The 10,685-nt window shown below is 46.6% G+C and overlaps 27 non-coding genes across 27 annotated transcripts; all 27 read left to right on the plus strand.

Moving 5' to 3' along the window:
* Nucleotides 1-1,107: 1,107 nt before the first annotated feature.
* Nucleotides 1,108-1,180, plus strand: TRNAF-GAA (transfer RNA phenylalanine (anticodon GAA)). Its single transcript has one exon. It is a non-coding gene; the product is annotated as a tRNA-Phe (tRNA).
* Nucleotides 1,181-1,274: 94 nt separating this feature from the next.
* Nucleotides 1,275-1,347, plus strand: TRNAF-GAA (transfer RNA phenylalanine (anticodon GAA)). The gene has a single exon. It is a non-coding gene; the product is annotated as a tRNA-Phe (tRNA).
* Nucleotides 1,348-1,442: 95 nt separating this feature from the next.
* On the plus strand, nucleotides 1,443-1,515 carry TRNAF-GAA (transfer RNA phenylalanine (anticodon GAA)). The gene has a single exon. It is a non-coding gene; the product is annotated as a tRNA-Phe (tRNA).
* A 429-nt stretch (nucleotides 1,516-1,944) lies between these two features.
* Nucleotides 1,945-2,017, plus strand: TRNAF-GAA (transfer RNA phenylalanine (anticodon GAA)). The gene has a single exon. It is a non-coding gene; the product is annotated as a tRNA-Phe (tRNA).
* Nucleotides 2,018-2,111: 94 nt separating this feature from the next.
* Nucleotides 2,112-2,184, plus strand: TRNAF-GAA (transfer RNA phenylalanine (anticodon GAA)). Its single transcript has one exon. It is a non-coding gene; the product is annotated as a tRNA-Phe (tRNA).
* Nucleotides 2,185-2,613: 429 nt separating this feature from the next.
* TRNAF-GAA (transfer RNA phenylalanine (anticodon GAA)) lies at nucleotides 2,614-2,686 on the plus strand. Its single transcript has one exon. It is a non-coding gene; the product is annotated as a tRNA-Phe (tRNA).
* Nucleotides 2,687-2,947: 261 nt separating this feature from the next.
* On the plus strand, nucleotides 2,948-3,020 carry TRNAF-GAA (transfer RNA phenylalanine (anticodon GAA)). The gene has a single exon. It is a non-coding gene; the product is annotated as a tRNA-Phe (tRNA).
* A 596-nt stretch (nucleotides 3,021-3,616) lies between these two features.
* On the plus strand, nucleotides 3,617-3,689 carry TRNAF-GAA (transfer RNA phenylalanine (anticodon GAA)). Its single transcript has one exon. It is a non-coding gene; the product is annotated as a tRNA-Phe (tRNA).
* A 95-nt stretch (nucleotides 3,690-3,784) lies between these two features.
* Nucleotides 3,785-3,857, plus strand: TRNAF-AAA (transfer RNA phenylalanine (anticodon AAA)). Its single transcript has one exon. It is a non-coding gene; the product is annotated as a tRNA-Phe (tRNA).
* Nucleotides 3,858-3,951: 94 nt separating this feature from the next.
* Nucleotides 3,952-4,024, plus strand: TRNAF-GAA (transfer RNA phenylalanine (anticodon GAA)). The gene has a single exon. It is a non-coding gene; the product is annotated as a tRNA-Phe (tRNA).
* Nucleotides 4,025-4,119: 95 nt separating this feature from the next.
* On the plus strand, nucleotides 4,120-4,192 carry TRNAF-GAA (transfer RNA phenylalanine (anticodon GAA)). The gene has a single exon. It is a non-coding gene; the product is annotated as a tRNA-Phe (tRNA).
* Nucleotides 4,193-4,620: 428 nt separating this feature from the next.
* On the plus strand, nucleotides 4,621-4,693 carry TRNAF-GAA (transfer RNA phenylalanine (anticodon GAA)). Its single transcript has one exon. It is a non-coding gene; the product is annotated as a tRNA-Phe (tRNA).
* A 94-nt stretch (nucleotides 4,694-4,787) lies between these two features.
* TRNAF-GAA (transfer RNA phenylalanine (anticodon GAA)) lies at nucleotides 4,788-4,860 on the plus strand. The gene has a single exon. It is a non-coding gene; the product is annotated as a tRNA-Phe (tRNA).
* Nucleotides 4,861-4,955: 95 nt separating this feature from the next.
* Nucleotides 4,956-5,028, plus strand: TRNAF-GAA (transfer RNA phenylalanine (anticodon GAA)). Its single transcript has one exon. It is a non-coding gene; the product is annotated as a tRNA-Phe (tRNA).
* Nucleotides 5,029-5,456: 428 nt separating this feature from the next.
* Nucleotides 5,457-5,529, plus strand: TRNAF-GAA (transfer RNA phenylalanine (anticodon GAA)). Its single transcript has one exon. It is a non-coding gene; the product is annotated as a tRNA-Phe (tRNA).
* Nucleotides 5,530-5,623: 94 nt separating this feature from the next.
* TRNAF-GAA (transfer RNA phenylalanine (anticodon GAA)) lies at nucleotides 5,624-5,696 on the plus strand. Its single transcript has one exon. It is a non-coding gene; the product is annotated as a tRNA-Phe (tRNA).
* Nucleotides 5,697-6,125: 429 nt separating this feature from the next.
* Nucleotides 6,126-6,198, plus strand: TRNAF-GAA (transfer RNA phenylalanine (anticodon GAA)). Its single transcript has one exon. It is a non-coding gene; the product is annotated as a tRNA-Phe (tRNA).
* A 595-nt stretch (nucleotides 6,199-6,793) lies between these two features.
* TRNAF-GAA (transfer RNA phenylalanine (anticodon GAA)) lies at nucleotides 6,794-6,866 on the plus strand. The gene has a single exon. It is a non-coding gene; the product is annotated as a tRNA-Phe (tRNA).
* Nucleotides 6,867-7,462: 596 nt separating this feature from the next.
* On the plus strand, nucleotides 7,463-7,535 carry TRNAF-GAA (transfer RNA phenylalanine (anticodon GAA)). Its single transcript has one exon. It is a non-coding gene; the product is annotated as a tRNA-Phe (tRNA).
* A 94-nt stretch (nucleotides 7,536-7,629) lies between these two features.
* On the plus strand, nucleotides 7,630-7,702 carry TRNAF-GAA (transfer RNA phenylalanine (anticodon GAA)). Its single transcript has one exon. It is a non-coding gene; the product is annotated as a tRNA-Phe (tRNA).
* A 95-nt stretch (nucleotides 7,703-7,797) lies between these two features.
* On the plus strand, nucleotides 7,798-7,870 carry TRNAF-GAA (transfer RNA phenylalanine (anticodon GAA)). Its single transcript has one exon. It is a non-coding gene; the product is annotated as a tRNA-Phe (tRNA).
* Nucleotides 7,871-8,465: 595 nt separating this feature from the next.
* TRNAF-GAA (transfer RNA phenylalanine (anticodon GAA)) lies at nucleotides 8,466-8,538 on the plus strand. Its single transcript has one exon. It is a non-coding gene; the product is annotated as a tRNA-Phe (tRNA).
* Nucleotides 8,539-8,632: 94 nt separating this feature from the next.
* TRNAF-GAA (transfer RNA phenylalanine (anticodon GAA)) lies at nucleotides 8,633-8,705 on the plus strand. Its single transcript has one exon. It is a non-coding gene; the product is annotated as a tRNA-Phe (tRNA).
* A 595-nt stretch (nucleotides 8,706-9,300) lies between these two features.
* On the plus strand, nucleotides 9,301-9,373 carry TRNAF-GAA (transfer RNA phenylalanine (anticodon GAA)). The gene has a single exon. It is a non-coding gene; the product is annotated as a tRNA-Phe (tRNA).
* A 94-nt stretch (nucleotides 9,374-9,467) lies between these two features.
* TRNAF-GAA (transfer RNA phenylalanine (anticodon GAA)) lies at nucleotides 9,468-9,540 on the plus strand. Its single transcript has one exon. It is a non-coding gene; the product is annotated as a tRNA-Phe (tRNA).
* A 94-nt stretch (nucleotides 9,541-9,634) lies between these two features.
* On the plus strand, nucleotides 9,635-9,707 carry TRNAF-GAA (transfer RNA phenylalanine (anticodon GAA)). Its single transcript has one exon. It is a non-coding gene; the product is annotated as a tRNA-Phe (tRNA).
* Nucleotides 9,708-9,968: 261 nt separating this feature from the next.
* TRNAF-GAA (transfer RNA phenylalanine (anticodon GAA)) lies at nucleotides 9,969-10,041 on the plus strand. The gene has a single exon. It is a non-coding gene; the product is annotated as a tRNA-Phe (tRNA).
* Nucleotides 10,042-10,685: the final 644 nt, after the last annotated feature.

Consider the following 10,685-nt stretch of genomic DNA (forward strand, 5'->3'; position numbering starts at 1 on the left):
CATATTTATCGCCAATGTCCGGATTTCAAGTGCTTTAAGTGCCAGAAGCAGGGACATGTTGTTCGGGATTGTCCATTATGGCCCCGGATGGCGTCTCGCAATTTAGAAGCGGCGTCTGGCGGTGGTGGTGACGGTGAAGCGATGCTCGTCGATCCTGCCTCAATAGCTATTCCTCAAGGTTCTCCGGTCCGGGACGGTAGCGGTGACTCTTCCGTCGTCGGTGCCGGTCTCAAGTCTGATCCGCATCGGAGTGCTAAGCATTCGTTGTCGTCTAGTGATGGTGATTTCGTTAAGGAGTTGTCTTCTAAATCTGGCTCTGCTTCGAAAGTTTCAAAAGTTCCCACTGCAATGCGTCTGTACCCTTTCGAGGGTCATCGCCGGCCTACTTGGTGGCCCAAGGAGGTAGTTTGGCCTCCATCTTCGGAGAACGAATATACTGCTCGGTTGTGTCGGTATCAGGGGCAGCCTGTTACCAGTCCTCTGTATAAGGACTTTGTGATCCCGGACGATTACGGCTTTAAAATGTGAGACTTTACTATTTCCTAAGTATTCTCGGTAGTTGCTTTTCTTGTACGGATTAACGTTGTTCAATTGATTTATAGGCCATCTTTGTTTCTGCAATTTTTTTTTTTAGTTATTGCACTACTTGTTTTTGCCTGCTGTTACTGTAACTATTTGCTTTTCTGCTTTTTACTAATTTTTTTGGTTGTCGATAAATATTAATATCCGTTTCGTTTTTTATATCCATTGTTCATTATTATTTCGGTTATGTTGTTACTTTACCCGCCATGCCAAGGGTCACGTTGCGATCATTGTACCCTTTCTAACCGTGGTAATTAAGTATATTTTTTTGGTTTTTTGTACGAAGACTATTTAATATTTCTTTCAATTCTTGTTATTTATTTCGATTGTCTGTACCATACACTAACAGTGTACTTTTAATGTGATAATTAAAAAAAAAGAGCGTTAGACTGAAGATCTAAAGGTTCCTGGTTCGGTCCCGGGTTTCGGCAGTGGCCTTCCCAATTTAAAATTTTTCTTTGAAAGAGTCTTAGGAGTGTAGTTCCCTCAAAGCGTCTAAGAACGACGTCCATCGTTACCTTCTAGGCCGAAATAGCTCAGTTGGGAGAGCGTTAGACTGAAGATCTAAAGGTCCCTGGTTCGATCCTGGGTTTCGGCAGTGGCCTTCCCAATTTAGAATTTTTCTGTGAAAGAGTCTTAGGAGTGTAGTTCCCTCAAAGCGTCTAAGAACGACGTCCATCGTTTCCTTCGGGGCCGAAATAGCTCAGTTGGGAGAGCGTTAGACTGAAGATCTAAAGATCCCTGGTTCGATCCCGGGTTTCGGCAGTGGCCTTCCCAATTTAAAATTTTTCTTTGAAAGATTCTTAGGAGGGTAGTTCACTCAAAGCGAGTAGGAACGACGTCCATTACCCTCCTACAGGGCCGAAATAGCTCAGTTGGGAGAGCGTTAGACTGAAGATCTAAAGGTCCCTGGTTCGATCCCGGGTTTCGGCAGTGGCCTTCCCAATTTAAAATTTTTCTTTGAAAGAGTCTTAGGAGGGTAGTTCACTCATAGCGAGTAGGAACGACGTCCATTACCCTCCTACAGGGCCGAAATAGCACAGTTGGGAGAGCGTTAGACTGAAGATCTAAAGGTCCCTGGTTCGATCCCGGGTTTCGGCAGTGGCCTTCCCAATTTAAAATTTTTCTTTGAAAGAGTCTTAGGAGGGTAGTTCACTCATAGCGAGTAGGAACGACGTCCATTACCCTCCTACAGGGCCGAAATAGCACAGTTGGGAGAGCGTTAGACTGAAGATCTAAAGGTCCCTGGTTCGATCCCGGGTTTCGGCAGTGGCCTCCAATTTCAAAATTTTTCTTTGAAAGAGTCTTAGGAGGGTAGTTCACTCAAAGCGAGTAGGAACGACGTCCATTGTTTCCTTCGGGGCCGAAATAGCTCAGTTGGGAGAGCGTTAGACTGAAGATCTAAAGGTCCCTGGTTCGATCCCGGGTTTCGGCAGTGGCCTCCAATTTCAAAATTTGTCTTTGAAAGAGTCTTAGGAGGGTAGTTCACTCAAAGCGAGTAGGAACGACGTCCATTACCCTCCTACAGGGCCGAAATAGCTCAGTTGGGAGAGCGTTAGACTGAAGATCTAAAGGTCCCTGGTTCGATCCCGGGTTTCGGCAGTGGCCTTCCCAATTTAAAATTTTTCTTTGAAAGAGTCTTAGGAGGGTAGTTCACTCATAGCGAGTAGGAACGACGTCCATTACCCTCCTACAGGGCCGAAATAGCACAGTTGGGAGAGCGTTAGACTGAAGATCTAAAGGTCCCTGGTTCGATCCCGGGTTTCGGCAGTGGCCTTCCCAATTTAAAATTTTTCTTTGAAAGAGTCTTAGGAGGGTAGTTCACTCATAGCGAGTAGGAACGACGTCCATTACCCTCCTACAGGGCCGAAATAGCACAGTTGGGAGAGCGTTAGACTGAAGATCTAAAGGTCCCTGGTTCGATCCCGGGTTTCGGCAGTGGCCTCCAATTTCAAAATTTTTCTTTGAAAGAGTCTTAGGAGGGTAGTTCACTCAAAGCGAGTAGGAACGACGTCCATTGTTTCCTTCGGGGCCGAAATAGCTCAGTTGGGAGAGCGTTAGACTGAAGATCTAAAGGTCCCTGGTTCGATCCCGGGTTTCGGCAGTGGCCTCCAATTTCAAAATTTGTCTTTGAAAGAGTCCTAGGAGGGTAGTTTACTCAAAGCGAGTAGGAACGACGTCCATTACCCTCCTACAGGGCCGAAATAGCACAGTTGGGAGAGCGTTAGACTGAAGATCTAAAGGTCCCTGGTTCGATCCTGGGTTACGGCAGTGGCCTTCCCAATTTAAAATTTTTCTTTGAAAGAGTCTTAGGAGTGTAGTACCCTCAAAGCGTCTAAGAACGACGTCCATCGTTTCCTTTGGGGCCGAAATAGCTCAGTTGGGAGAGCGTTAGACTGAAGATTTAAAGATCCCTGGTTCGATCCCGGGTTTCGGCAGTGGCCTTCCCAATTTAAAATTTTTCTTTGAAAGAGTCTTAGGAGTGTAGTTCCCTCAAAGCGTCTAAGAACGACGTCCATCGTTTCCTTCGGGGCCGAAATAGCTCAGTTGGGAGAGCGTTAGACTGAAGATCTAAAGGTCCCTGGTTCAATCCAGGGTTTCGGCAGTGGTCTTCCCAATTTGAAATTTTTCTTTGAAAGAGTCTTAGGAGGGTAGTTCACTCAAAGCGAGTAGGAACGACGTCCATTACCCTCCTACAGGGCCGAAATAGCTCAGTTGGGAGAGCGTTAGACTGAAGATATAAAGGTCCCTGGTTCGATCCCGGGTTTCGGCAGTGGCCTTCCCAATTTAAAATTTTTCTGTGAAAGAGTCTTAGGAAGGTAGTTCCCTCAAAGCGCCTAAGAACGACGTCCATCGTTTCCTCCGGGGCCGAAATAGCTCAGTTGGGAGAGCGTTAGACTGAAGACCTAAAGGTCCCTGGTTCGATCCTGGGTTTCGGCAGTGGCCTTCCCAATTTAAAATTTTTCTTTGAAAGAGTCTTAGGAGTGTAGTTCCCTCAAAGCGTCTAAGAACGACGTCCATCGTTTCCTTTGGGGCCGAAATAGCTCAGTTGGGAGAGCGTTAGACTGAAGATCTAAAGGTCCCTGGTTCGATCCCGGGTTTCGGCAGTGGCCTCCCCAATTTAAAATTTTTCTGTGAAAGAGTCTTAGGAAGGTAGTTCCCTCAAAGCGCCTAAGAACGACGTCCATCGTTTCCTCCTGGGGCTGAAATAGCTCAGTTGGGAGAGCGTAAGACTAAAGATCTAAAGGTCCCTGGTTCGATCCCGGGTTTCGGCAGTGGCCTTCCCAATTTAAAATTTTTCTTTGAAAGAGTCTTAGGAGTGTAGTTCCCTCAAAGCGTCTAAGAACGACGTCCATCGTTTCCTTCGGGGCCGAAATAGCTCAGTTGGGAGAGCGTTAGACTGAAGATTTAAAGGTCCCTGGTTCGATCCCGGGTTTCGGCAGTGGCCTCCCCAATTTAAAATTTTTCTGTGAAAGAGTCTTAGGAAGGTAGTTCCCTCAAAGCGCCTAAGAACGACGTCCATCGTTTTCTCCTGGGGCTGAAATAGCTCAGTTGGGAGAGCGTTAGACTGAAGATCTAAAGGTCCCTGGTTCGATCCCGGGTTTCGGCAGTGGCCTTCCCAATTTAAAATTTTTCTTTGAAAGAGTCTTAGGAGTGTAGTTCCCTCAAAGCGTCTAAGAACGACGTCCGTCGTTTTCCTCGGGGCCGAAATAGCTCTGTTGGGAGAGCGTTAGACTGAAGATATAAAGGTCCCTGGTTCGATCCCGGCTTTTGGCAGTGGCCTTCCCAATTTGAAATTTTTCTTTGAAAGAGTCTTAGGAGTGTAGTTCCCTCAAAGCGTCTAAGAACGACGTCCATCGTTTTCTTCGGGGCCGAAATAGCTCAGTTGGGAGAGCGTTAGACTGAAGATATAAAGGTCCCTGGTTCGATCCCGGGTTTCGGCAGTGGCCTTCCCAATTTGAAATTTTTCTTTGAAAGAGTCTTAGGAGTGTAGTTCCCTCAAAGCGTCTAAGAACGACGTCCATCGTTACCTTCTAGGCCGAAATAGCTCAGTTGGGAGAGCGTTAGACTGAAGATCTAAAGGTCCCTGGTTCGATCCTGGGTTTCGGCAGTGGCCTTCCCAATTTAGAATTTTTCTGTGAAAGAGTCTTAGGAGTGTAGTTCCCTCAAAGCGTCTAAGAACGACGTCCATCGTTTCCTTCGGGGCCGAAATAGCTCAGTTGGGAGAGCGTTAGACTGAAGATCTAAAGGTCCCTGGTTCGATCCCGGGTTTCGGCAGTGGCCTTCCCAATTTAAAATTTTTCTTTGAAAGAGTCTTAGGAGGGTAGTTCACTCAAAGCGAGTAGGAACGACGTCCATTACCCTCCTACAGGGCCGAAATAGCTCAGTTGGGAGAGCGTTAGACTGAAGATCTAAAGGTCCCTGGTTCGATCCCGGGTTTCGGCAGTGGCCTTCCCAATTTAAAATTTTTCTTTGAAAGAGTCTTAGGAGGGTAGTTCACTCATAGCGAGTAGGAACGACGTCCATTACCCTCCTACAGGGCCGAAATAGCACAGTTGGGAGAGCGTTAGACTGAAGATCTAAAGGTCCCTGGTTCGATCCCGGGTTTCGGCAGTGGCCTTCCCAATTTAAAATTTTTCTTTGAAAGAGTCTTAGGAGGGTAGTTCACTCATAGCGAGTAGGAACGACGTCCATTACCCTCCTACAGGGCCGAAATAGCACAGTTGGGAGAGCGTTAGACTGAAGATCTAAAGGTCCCTGGTTCGATCCCGGGTTTCGGCAGTGGCCTCCAATTTCAAAATTTTTCTTTGAAAGAGTCTTGGAGGGTAGTTCACTCAAAGCGAGTAGGAACGACGTCCATTGTTTCCTTCGGGGCCGAAATAGCTCAGTTGGGAGAGCGTTAGACTGAAGATCTAAAGGTCCCTGGTTCGATCCCGGGTTTCGGCAGTGGCCTCCAATTTCAAAATTTGTCTTTGAAAGAGTCTTAGGAGGGTAGTTCACTCAAAGCGAGTAGGAACGACGTCCATTACCCTCCTACAGGGCCGAAATAGCTCAGTTGGGAGAGCGTTAGACTGAAGATCTAAAGGTCCCTGGTTCGATCCCGGGTTTCGGCAGTGGCCTTCCCAATTTAAAATTTTTCTTTGAAAGAGTCTTAGGAGGGTAGTTCACTCATAGCGAGTAGGAACGACGTCCATTACCCTCCTACAGGGCCGAAATAGCACAGTTGGGAGAGCGTTAGACTGAAGATCTAAAGGTCCCTGGTTCGATCCCGGGTTTCGGCAGTGGCCTTCCCAATTTAAAATTTTTCTTTGAAAGAGTCTTAGGAGGGTAGTTCACTCATAGCGAGTAGGAACGACGTCCATTACCCTCCTACAGGGCCGAAATAGCACAGTTGGGAGAGCGTTAGACTGAAGATCTAAAGGTCCCTGGTTCGATCCCGGGTTTCGGCAGTGGCCTCCAATTTCAAAATTTTTCTTTGAAAGAGTCTTAGGAGGGTAGTTCACTCAAAGCGAGTAGGAACGACGTCCATTGTTTCCTTCGGGGCCGAAATAGCTCAGTTGGGAGAGCGTTAGACTGAAGATCTAAAGGTCCCTGGTTCGATCCCGGGTTTCGGCAGTGGCCTCCAATTTCAAAATTTGTCTTTGAAAGAGTCTTAGGGGGGTAGTTCACTCATAGCGAGTAGGAACAACGTCCATTACCCTCCTACAGGGCCGAAATAGCACAGTTGGGAGAGCGTTAGACTGAAGATCTAAGGGTCCCTGGTTCGATCCCGGGTTTCGGCAGTGGCCTCCAATTTCAAAATTTTTCTTTGAAAGAGTCCTAGGAGGGTAGTTTACTCAAAGCGAGTAGGAACGACGTCCATTACCCTCCTACAGGGCCGAAATAGCACAGTTGGGAGAGCGTTAGACTGAAGATCTAAGGGTCCCTGGTTCGATCCCGGGTTTCGGCAGTGGCCTCCAATTTCAAAATTTTTCTTTGAAAGAGTCCTAGGAGGGTAGTTTACTCAAAGCGAGTAGGAACGACGTCCATTACCCTCCTACAGGGCCGAAATAGCACAGTTGGGAGAGCGTTAGACTGAAGATCTAAAGGTCCCTGGTTCGATCCTGGGTTACGGCAGTGGCCTTCCCAATTTAAAATTTTTCTTTGAAAGAGTCTTAGGAGTGTAGTACCCTCAAAGCGTCTAAGAACGACGTCCATCGTTTCCTTTGGGGCCGAAATAGCTCAGTTGGGAGAGCGTTAGACTGAAGATTTAAAGATCCCTGGTTCGATCCCGGGTTTCGGCAGTGGCCTTCCCAATTTAAAATTTTTCTTTGAAAGAGTCTTAGGAGTGTAGTTCCCTCAAAGCGTCTAAGAACGACGTCCATCGTTTCCTTCGGGGCCGAAATAGCTCAGTTGGGAGAGCGTTAGACTGAAGATCTAAAGGTCCCTGGTTCAATCCAGGGTTTCGGCAGTGGTCTTCCCAATTTGAAATTTTTCTTTGAAAGAGTCTTAGGAGGGTAGTTCACTCAAAGCGAGTAGGAACGACGTCCATTACCCTCCTACAGGGCCGAAATAGCTCAGTTGGGAGAGCGTTAGACTGAAGATATAAAGGTCCCTGGTTCGATCCCGGGTTTCGGCAGTGGCCTTCCCAATTTAAAATTTTTCTGTGAAAGAGTCTTAGGAAGGTAGTTCCCTCAAAGCGCCTAAGAACGACGTCCATCGTTTCCTCCGGGGCCGAAATAGCTCAGTTGGGAGAGCGTTAGACTGAAGACCTAAAGGTCCCTGGTTCGATCCTGGGTTTCGGCAGTGGCCTTCCCAATTTAAAATTTTTCTTTGAAAGAGTCTTAGGAGTGTAGTTCCCTCAAAGCGTCTAAGAACGACGTCCATCGTTTCCTTTGGGGCCGAAATAGCTCAGTTGGGAGAGCGTTAGACTGAAGATCTAAAGGTCCCTGGTTCGATCCCGGGTTTCGGCAGTGGCCTCCCCAATTTAAAATTTTTCTGTGAAAGAGTCTTAGGAAGGTAGTTCCCTCAAAGCGCCTAAGAACGACGTCCATCGTTTCCTTCGGGGCCGAAATAGCTCAGTTGGGAGAGCGTTAGACTGAAGATTTAAAGGTCCCTGGTTCGATCCCGGGTTTCGGCAGTGGCCTCCCCAATTTAAAATTTTTCTGTGAAAGAGTCTTAGGAAGGTAGTTCCCTCAAAGCGCCTAAGAACGACGTCCATCGTTTTCTCCTGGGGCTGAAATAGCTCAGTTGGGAGAGCGTTAGACTGAAGATCTAAAGGTCCCTGGTTCGATCCCGGGTTTCGGCAGTGGCCTTCCCAATTTAAAATTTTTCTTTGAAAGAGTCTTAGGAGTGTAGTTCCCTCAAAGCGTCTAAGAACGACGTCCGTCGTTTTCCTCGGGGCCGAAATAGCTCAGTTGGGAGAGCGTTAGACTGAAGATATAAAGGTCCCTGGTTCGATCCCGGCTTTTGGCAGTGGCCTTCCCAATTTGAAATTTTTCTTTGAAAGAGTCTTAGGAGTGTAGTTCCCTCAAAGCGTCTAAGAACGACGTCCATCGTTTTCTTCGGGGCCGAAATAGCTCAGTTGGGAGAGCGTTAGACTGAAGATATAAAGGTCCCTGGTTCGATCCCGGGTTTCGGCAGTGGCCTTCCCAATTTGAAATTTTTCTTTGAAAGAGTCTTAGGAGTGTAGTTCCCTCAAAGCGCCTAAGAACGACGTCCATCGTTTCCTCCGGGGCCGAAATAGCTTAGTTGGGAGAGCGTTAGACTGAAGATTTAAAGGTCCCTGGTTCGATCCCGGCTTTTGGCAGTGGCCTTCCCAATTTAAAATTTTTCTGTGTAAGAGTCTTAGGAGGGTAGTTCCCTCGAAGCGCCTAAGAACGACGTCCATCGTTTCCTCCGGGGCCGAAATAGCTCAGTTGGGAGAGCGTTAGACTGAAGATTTAAAGGTCCCTGGTTCGATCCCGGGTTTCGGCAGTGGCCTTCCCAATTTGAAATTTTTCTTTGAAAGAGTCTTAGGAGTGTAGTTCCCTCAAAGCGTCTAAGAACGACGTCCATCGTTTCCTTCGGGGCCGAAATAGCTCAGTTGGGAGAGCGTTAGACTGAAGATTTAAAGGTCCCTGGTTCGATCCCGGGTTTCGGCAGTGGCCTTCCCAATTTAAAATTTTTCTTTGAAAGAGTCTTAGGAGTGTAGTTCCCTCAAAGCGTCTAAGAACGACGTCCGTCGTTTTCCTCGGGGCCGAAATAGCTCAGTTGGGAGAGCGTTAGACTGAAGATATAAAGGTCCCTGGTTCGATCCCGGCTTTTGGCAGTGGCCTTCCCAATTTGAAATTTTTCTTTGAAAGAGTCTTAGGAGTGTAGTTCCCTCAAAGCGTCTAAGAACGACGTCCATCGTATTCTTCGGGGCCGAAATAGCTCAGTTGGGAGAGCGTTAGACTGAAGATATAAAGGTCCCTGGTTCGATCCCGGGTTTCGGCAGTGGCCTTCCCAATTTGAAATTTTTCTTTGAAAGAGTCTTAGGAGTGTAGTTCCCTCAAAGCGCCTAAGAACGACGTCCATCGTTTCCTCCGGGGCCGAAATAGCTTAGTTGGGAGAGCGTTAGACTGAAGATCTAAAGGTCCCTGGTTCGATCCCGGCTTTTGGCAGTGGCCTTCCCAATTTAAAATTTTTCTGTGTAAGAGTCTTAGGAGGGTAGTTCCCTCGAAGCGCCTAAGAACGACGTCCATCGTTTCCTCCGGGGCCGAAATAGCTCAGTTGGGAGAGCGTTAGACTGAAGATTTAAAGGTCCCTGGTTCGATCCCGGGTTTCGGCAGTGGCCTTCCCAATTTGAAATTTTTCTTTGAAAGAGTCTTAGGAGTGTAGTTCCCTCAAAGCGTCTAAGAACGACGTCCATCGTTTCCTTCGGGGCCGAAATAGCTCAGTTGGGAGAGCGTTAGACTGAAGATTTAAAGGTCCCTGGTTCGATCCCGGGTTTCGGCAGTGGCCTTCCCAATTTAAAATTTTTCTTTGAAAGAGTCTTAGGAGTGTAGTTCCCTCAAAGCGTCTAAGAACGACGTCCATCGTTTCCTTCGGGGCCGAAATAGCTCAGTTGGGAGAGCGTTAGACTGAAGATTTAAAGGTCCCTGGTTCGATCCCGGGTTTCGGCAGTGGCCTTCCCAATTTAAAATTTTTCTTTGAAAGAGTCTTAGGAGTGTAGTTCCCTCAAAGCGTCTAAGAACGACGTCCGTCGTTTTCTTCGGGGCCGAAATAGCTCAGTTGGGAGAGCGTTAGACTGAAGATATAAAGGTCCCTGGTTCGATCCCGGCTTTTGGCAGTGGCCTTCCCAATTTGAAATTTTTCTTTGAAAGAGTCTTAGGAGTGTAGTTCCCTCAAAGCGTCTAAGAACGACGTCCATCGTTTCCTTCGGGGCCGAAATAGCTCAGTTGGTAGAGCGTTAGACTGAAGATCTAAAGGTCCCTGGTTCGATCCCGGGTTTCGGCAGTGGCCTTCCCAATTTAAAATTTTCCTTTGAAAGAGTCTTAGGAGTGTAGTTCCCTCAAAGCGTCTAAGAACGACATCCATATATTTTTATATTTAACTGCATATTTTATTGACAATTATTTTCGAGGTATGCAATTGAGAATGCCGAGGTTGGAAAAGTTCAATTGACCATCGTAATTTTCTCAAAATCCCATGAAAACCTTTTAATTTGTAAAAAAATCCCTTAATCCCATTTCTCAAAAATAACCCTAAACAAATTTGGCAACACTGAGAAAGAAATGAATGCCCACTCAGGAATTATCAATATATATATATATATATAAGGGGGGGTCAGAATAATGTAGAAGGGAAATTGGTGTATACAGCTAAAAGCCTTCACACCATGCGCGCCCATTTTACGTTCCGAAATATACATGAAATGTCAATAAAAAAACAAAAAAAACAAATCAAATTAATAAAACTTTACAACATAAACAAGTCAATTCAATACAGGTTCGTACGCCGTGTTTAAGTAACTATTACAATTTTATAAAGTGGTGGGTAATGTTTCCGCCAACAGATGGCGCCACCATTTCTAATAAACGAACAAATTTCTTAACAAGTAGCTCACACCATACTGGCTATTTAATTTAATCTCTCGCCGT

Source organism: Leiobunum rupestre, chromosome 3 (genome assembly GCF_980474605.1).
Source record: "Leiobunum rupestre chromosome 3, qqLeiRupe1.1.hap1, whole genome shotgun sequence".
NCBI classification, from domain to species: Eukaryota; Metazoa; Arthropoda; class Arachnida; order Opiliones; family Sclerosomatidae; genus Leiobunum; species Leiobunum rupestre.